Source organism: Homalodisca vitripennis, chromosome 8 (genome assembly GCF_021130785.1).
Source record: "Homalodisca vitripennis isolate AUS2020 chromosome 8, UT_GWSS_2.1, whole genome shotgun sequence".
NCBI classification, from domain to species: Eukaryota; Metazoa; Arthropoda; class Insecta; order Hemiptera; family Cicadellidae; genus Homalodisca; species Homalodisca vitripennis.
The window spans coordinates 22,712,193-22,719,808 of NC_060214.1; positions in this window are offsets into that span (position 1 = coordinate 22,712,193).

Sequence of the window (7,616 nt, forward strand, 5' to 3'; positions counted from 1 at the left end):
CGGTAATCGGTAAGGTTGAAAATGTCAGTATTGCTGTCAAACAGACTTACAGTTGAAAATTCAGGAGAAGCTCATATAAGCTATTAATTTTGTCTATGCCTTTACGTACCTGTATATAATTTGATTTGATATCAGACAGTGATTTAAACGAATAATGTACCACATTGTCAATTTATGGGAGCTAATAATTGAAATATTACTCAAAATCTATTCCCTGAAAAATGAATAGAGTGATTCAGGGGACGGACTTCAAGTTTGAGTGAGATAGAGCAGGTTGAATCATGTCTGGGACCGATGAACATTTTGTCTTATCAGTTCTGCCAACCTGGTACGGCACAGACCCTCCATCTTATTCTGTTTCATAACATTCATTTACAGGGCGAGCGAGATAAGGCTTAAGGGGATCGGCCTCTCCTAAAAAAAGTTTGCCAACGTTCTTGAAAATAAATCCAAAATCCTAAAAATATACAAGACGAAATTTCTAGCCAATTTGCAAGAAAAAAAGTATTTGCATTAATAACCTGTATATATAAATACCGGTCGAGCTATGATAACACGGCATTACAAATTAGAGTATTTTACCACGAACAACGTGTTCTATAGGTAGAGAGTGAGTGTGATTCAACACCATTTACTAAAACTAGAGTGGTACGGTATTGGTAATCTGAAACATTCTCATTGGTTAATGGACCTAGTTGCTTGGTATATCGAGGTGGTGGCCGAGGGGTCACCACATTCAGTACGTTATCGGATTTCACATCAGTCGAAAACTCCGCTTTCAGAGTCCTGGCTGGCTTTTTTGATCAACACGTTCGGCCTTTCCGAATCAGCGATTCCATGAACCCAACACCAAGAGAGATCTGAATTGGGTGGAACATGTGAATATGTGTATGTTTATCTTGTACTCAACTTCTAATTTCAAAACAGATATGTGATGGAAGTGTCGTGGAGTAGATAAATATCGTATACATTACGTGGTTGTGTCGTACTCCAGCCTTGATCATACTTACAATAATATTTAAAAATTATGCAGCACAGAGATGCATTATTTTGTACGATCTTTATGAATATTCTGAATAATGTGAGTTGTGTTTCAAACACAAACACGTAATACTTTAATATACTTTTTTCAAGAATGTTTGTAGCCTTTCGTAAGGAGAGATCGATCCCTTCTTAGCCTTATCCTGTCCGTCCTGTACGAGAATATTATCAAACAGAATAAGGAGAAGAGTCGGTGCAGTACAAGATTGACAGAACTGATAAGATAAAATGTGAAAAGGTCCCAGACACGATTTCAAACCTGCGCTGTCTTACTCAAACCAAGACCGTCGTCCTAGACCACTGAATTCCATTTGTCTTTCAGAGAATAGATTTTGAGTCATAATGTTTAAATTACTTGCACCCACAAAGACTACATGGTACATTATTGGTTTCAATCACTATCTGATTTCAATTTTATTTGTGATCTACAACACACATTCTCTAGAAAAATTTACTTATTAAAGCTAAAGTTTAAAGATTTTTACTACATCCAGAACACATTTAAAGCAAAATCCATGTATCCAAAAGTCATCCCTCACCCTTTCACCACTAGAGTGAGATTCTCATAGCGTCGTTTTCTAGTCAAATGCCAGAACATTAGTTACGAAGAAGTTAGTTACGTTGAGGCATATTTATTTAAATAAGATTGTTTATAAAATAATTAGCTGCCCATTAGTAAAATTAAACGAGCCAAGAAAATCTAGCTTCTTGGATGAATGACAGCTAAGCAGTCATTTCCTTCCGACTAGCCTGCTTGGCCACACTTCGGTGTTGATTCCTTCTGATCAGGTTATTGACAGTCATTGATCTCCAGGTTGTTTTATAGATGACCTCATAACCACGAATAAGACTCTTTACATCTTAGCTGCTGCCAGTATAATCAAAGAGAGCCATTATTACAATCTACATAGTTACACACATCTACAGATTTTACAACGACACTCAAAGTTCAAATTTTCACCAAGGAATTTTACCTTTGTCATGCATGTTTTATACAATTAAGAAATGTATTTACTATTTCGTTTAATAAACCAAATTGCTTGCAATAATTCAAAAAAAGTATTAAAGGGACAGTTAGTAACCCCTTATCAATAAAGATAATAAATTCAACAAATAAATTAATAGCAAATTATCAAAAACTTTGCAACCTCGTTGATTAGTTAATCTATAGGCTAACCAATCCATACTCTTCAACTTACCACTAAGCGTAAATATATTATTGGTAGTTTCGGTTGGCTGAAGAAAACGCGGATTAAGCAGGAAAACTTACATAATAGGATTGTTTGCTGTTGCTGGAGGATTTAAATTATAGTGTGACATTTATAATATACGTACAGCACTAAACAGTTAATAGAATACCGTTGTCAAAATTACCGAAATCGAGCAATACTTTTTGTGACTTAAGGTGACCCTAAAGTTTCCAATAAATAGGGAAATAGTTTTCCCTCAATTTTTTCTACAGACACATAGATCAGAGAAATTACATTACATAATTTAATAGTAAGCATAATAAATAGTATATACAAATACAAACCATATTTGGTACACAAAACAAGGCAAACAAAATTAGTAACGCTTCTTATTTCACAATAGATAAGCCATTTTCAAGTGCATTACGTGCACACATTTACAGTTTTTTGTTTAAATTAATTAATGGCAATGTGTGAATATTTTTCTTAATGCATTAAATTATTTCATTCCACTATTGTTATAACGTAGTAAGTTATAAAATATACACAACACATTTATCATTACAGTTATAAATAATACAAAACACTATTATCATTACAGCTAGAAATAATACATAACACTATTATCATTAAAGTTAGAAATAATACACAACACTATTATCATTACAGTTAGAAATAATACGCAACACTATTATCATTACAGTTAGAAATAATACACAACACTATTATCATTACAGTTAGAAATAATACTCAACACTATTATCATTACAGTTAGAAATAATACACAACACTATTATCATTACAGTTATAAATAATACTCAACACTATTATCATTACAGTTAGAGATAATACACCACACTATTATCATTACAGTTAGAAATACTACACAACACTATTATCATTACAGTTATAAATAATACGCAACACTATTATCATTACAGTTAGAAATAATACACAACACTATTATCATTAAAGTTATAAATAATACACAACACTATTATCATTACAGTTAGAGATAATACACCACATTATTATCATTACAGTTATAAATAATACACAACACTATTATCATTACAGTTATAAATAATACTCAACACTATTATCATTACAGTTAGAGATAATACACAACACTATTATCATTACAGTTATAAATAATACTCAACACTATTATCATTACAGTTAGAGATAATACGCAACACTATTATCATTACAGTTAGAAATACTACACTATTATCATTACAGTTATAAATAATACTCAACACTATTATCATTACAGTTAGAGATAATACACCACATTATTATCATTACAGTTATAAATAATACGCAACACTATTATCATTACAGTTTGCGGTACACTTGTGATCAAAAACTGTGTACTTAATATTTTCTTAAATAACAGGTTGCCGTACTACGTGTATCTTTATTGGTAAATATAGACATTAGACGATTATTCAGGCATACGTCACTAATCAAACGCTGTACTCTGTATTATGCTGTATTTTGTATGCCCTTTGCAATGAACACGGGTACGTTATGCTTGCCATAATGCCATTAGTGCCTTTGGCATGACAGCTCCGACTTTTCCTCCTTCACTCACTTCTATTCTATGCCTCAATATAAAAGAAGTGTATTTTGAAATATTTAGGTGCTTACAAACACAGTTTTAAAATGAAAATTTTTTAATTACCTGAACTTTTTTGGGTAAAAAATAGTAATTTCTATCACAATAAAAAGTTTTCTGAAGACTTTCATCATGTATTTGATGCCTGGACTCAAACTCTGCTACACACTACATAGTTTAACTGTCATTTTTCATATATATATATATATATATATATATAATATATATAATAATATATTTATAATATAAACTGTTTTTTAATCATTATTCTATGTTTTATTATCTAGCTTTACGTGTGTTTGCGCCTGTTGATAGGTCATAAAGCATAAAGTTGGTATTGTTTAGTTTGCAATATATTATATTTAAGACTATCCGGGACTCCAAAAATGTTTTAAGCACCATTTTGGATAACACTAAAGATACAATGGGACAGAGCCCTAATGTTCCAAATTTCTAACAAAATAACAAAAAACTACTATTGGCAGTGCAATCTCTTAAAAGATACATAAAACATTTAAAATTGTTTCAGAAACCACTAAGTAATAACATATCATATATTTCGTTATTTGATACTCAGTTGACAAGCTAATAATGTATTCTATTTCCTATGAAGAATATTGTAAACCAAAGTAATTAACTCGTTATAAAACTATCAGTATCGAAATAAAATATTTAAAGCCTATATCGTAGTATTTTGGACCTATGAATAAGTAGTGTATATCTATTTTTTAACATTTATTTTACATGTAGACAAAATGTATTCTATTAAAATTAGAACTAGCAGCAATACGATTCAGTCCTGGATTTCCTAACAGAGTACGCTTAAGGAGTTTTTTATTAAGGAAGAAATAAACTTTGGTCTGTCTGACGAGTTCAAAACTACTGGCATTAAGCTAAATATTTTTGAACAGCGCTTAAACCATCATACAGTTTAGGGATACTCGCATCAATAAAAACTTTATTTATGAAAACATTAAAAAAGACTCTATTTTTAAAAACAACACATTGCTGCATAAACTGATTAGTTGTCATTCTTTTAACTACATTACCTTACGCTCTTTAAGTACAATTGGGGTCGATTTAATTTCAAAACAGTATAAAGTGACCTCGACCTTTTGTAAAGAATGCAGACGGTATGGAAGTGATTTAAAACAAATCGTCGAGCCTTTTGTTTCACTAAATCTTACGATAGTCTTGTTATCGTATCTAAGTGTTTTAGAACATGCGTACTAATGCTACTCGCATAAATCTTAATTCAGATATCTGCAGTAATGAGAAGCATACGCCCTCACTTTTACTGCAATCCCCTGCTGTATTTTACAATCGCGTCGAGTTAAAATAGATACAGTGAATTAAGCTATTGCCACAGATCATTATGCAGCGTTTAATAATCTAAAACTCATGTCAGAAATACACGTTCATAAGCGCGTCGTACGTATCTTTTCAATAAACACATTATTCGATCAGCAAGTGTCTTTGTTCCTTTACTTTATGGATTGATATTACTAAAAATACCTTGTAATTCAACATCAGTTTCAGTTCTAAATTTGCACTGTTATATTGACAATTGTTTTCTTGTTCTCTTACGACAAGGAGCTTAGAAATTGTACCTAGTCCTATAAGGACCTTTGCGCTACTTTTTGGATGGACAAGATTGGGGGTAGGGACCGCCCCTATCGAGATCCACGAGGAAGAATTTAGAGCACTAATCTCATTCATATCCCCTTGGAGGAATGAGAATCCAGCTCTGAACCAGCCTCTCTAGTAAAAGCAGGCAGGGGGTGGCACACCCTTATGTCTAGGCCAGCAAGAACCTTTGACTCTTAGGGAACAAACCCCACTAACTCCAACAGTCATCTCCTGCTGTAGCGTTTAGTGATGTGCCGCTCCAGGATATGGATGTTAACCATGGATAAGGTTGCCCAGATTTACGTGACACATCAGTCGTTGCTATGCCCAGTGTGGGTTCAACTGTAAAGTATAAACCAGCCAGAAGTGAACCATCCTGGTTATCATTATTGAGATCGATAGTTTAATCATATCGGTATTTTTTATTTTCCACGTATTCTCGCCTTAAAAGAAGAGTCGTTAAAAATGTACTTCAAATTAAACTAAAAAAATAGAAACTAAAAAAAATGTTGTGCTTCTTTTTTAGTATGGGATTTGTATAAATAAATAAACAAAATTATTGTTTCCAGCTATTTTCCAGCCGTACCAGAAAATAAGGAACACTGCGTATTTATTTTTAACCGTCGCTTCGTTATAAATGTTTTGGCGTTATTCATGACATTTTTACATCAGAGCTTTTTTGCCAACCTTCATTTTTAACCTGCATCAACCAAAACTCGACATTCCATGTGAGATATACCTGTTATCTACATTAGCATTATAAAAACTATTTTGCAACCTAAACTGTCATTTCTCCCCATTATATGAAGTTATTTTGTTCTTTAATAAGATGATGCCTGAATTAATTTGAATATTAAATTATGCTTAAAGAAAATATATTAATCATTGTCAATGAGTGCTTTTCTTTTTGCTTTTAAAAGGCGCACATGTTTTTCTTAAGGTCATTGTTGTTCGAGGTATATTTTAAGAAAACTCCAGAGGCAGACGTATCCACATTCGGATGCAACAATGTACACAACGCGTATGACCTGGATTGTGCAGTGCGGTGCAACCCGGGCGGATCGATTGACCTTGACTGAGTTCCGGGCCAATCAGAGCGCAGTAGTGAGCGGATCGACCAATCGCAAGCCAGTAGTAACCGGATCCGCTCGCCATTGGCTAATTGGCATCAATTACTGTTTCAATGTACATATGAGAAGTTCAATTGTTAATTTTTCTCTCGTATTTCTATTCATTTGTGAATATTTCAACATTTAGTAAATAGTAAGATTATTGAACATAACTCGAAATGTACTTAACTTATTGATGATTACTACAAGGATGTTAATTAATGAAGATTTTACAACAGAAGTCCTTTTTTCCTTTAATATGAATATAACTAACATAAATATTAATTAAATTAAAATAAATTTACTGTCGATCCAATTAAATATCTAAACCGTAAACGATGGCTGTGGTAGGAATTTCTCCTAACTAGTTTACTTCCTAGGGCATCTACCGCAGTCAACTTTTTTAAATATCTGTACAATACCTGGCTAGCTGTAATACAAGTGGCTAAAGTCACTTCCCTATAAGAAACATTGCATCAGAGATATACTCATATATGGCATTAGGCATCAACTGGGTGGAGCCAAATATTTAAGTAAAATCTGTATTACTGTAGTGTGGTTCTTAACACTTTATTTCCCTGTAAAACACAGAATTAATTCCCAAATTGTTGACTTGTCCTTAGTCTGCTGGTAAGACATGTGGACCTTGGGAAAACACTTTATACATCGGTAAATTGTAGTTCACGTTTCTGTCCCTTTTAAAATTTGCATTTACATGCATTTACATTTTCGTATTGAATAATCTATGTGTTTAATGAGATTATTAGTGTCATTGAGACTAATAAATCAGGGACTCCTAAGGTACAAAATATTAAATTCTTGGGTAAAATTCATCTATGAGTTCGTAATTATAAATCTTATCATAGAGTAAATACTAGAAAGACAATACTACACAAAATAATGCAACAGCAAAGAATTTTTCAGAGGGATTTTTGTTGTGGGATTCTTCACTGTGAGATTATTCTCAGTAGAATTCTAGACTATGAGACGCCACGGATTACTGCAGATCTCAATTACTTAAAAACG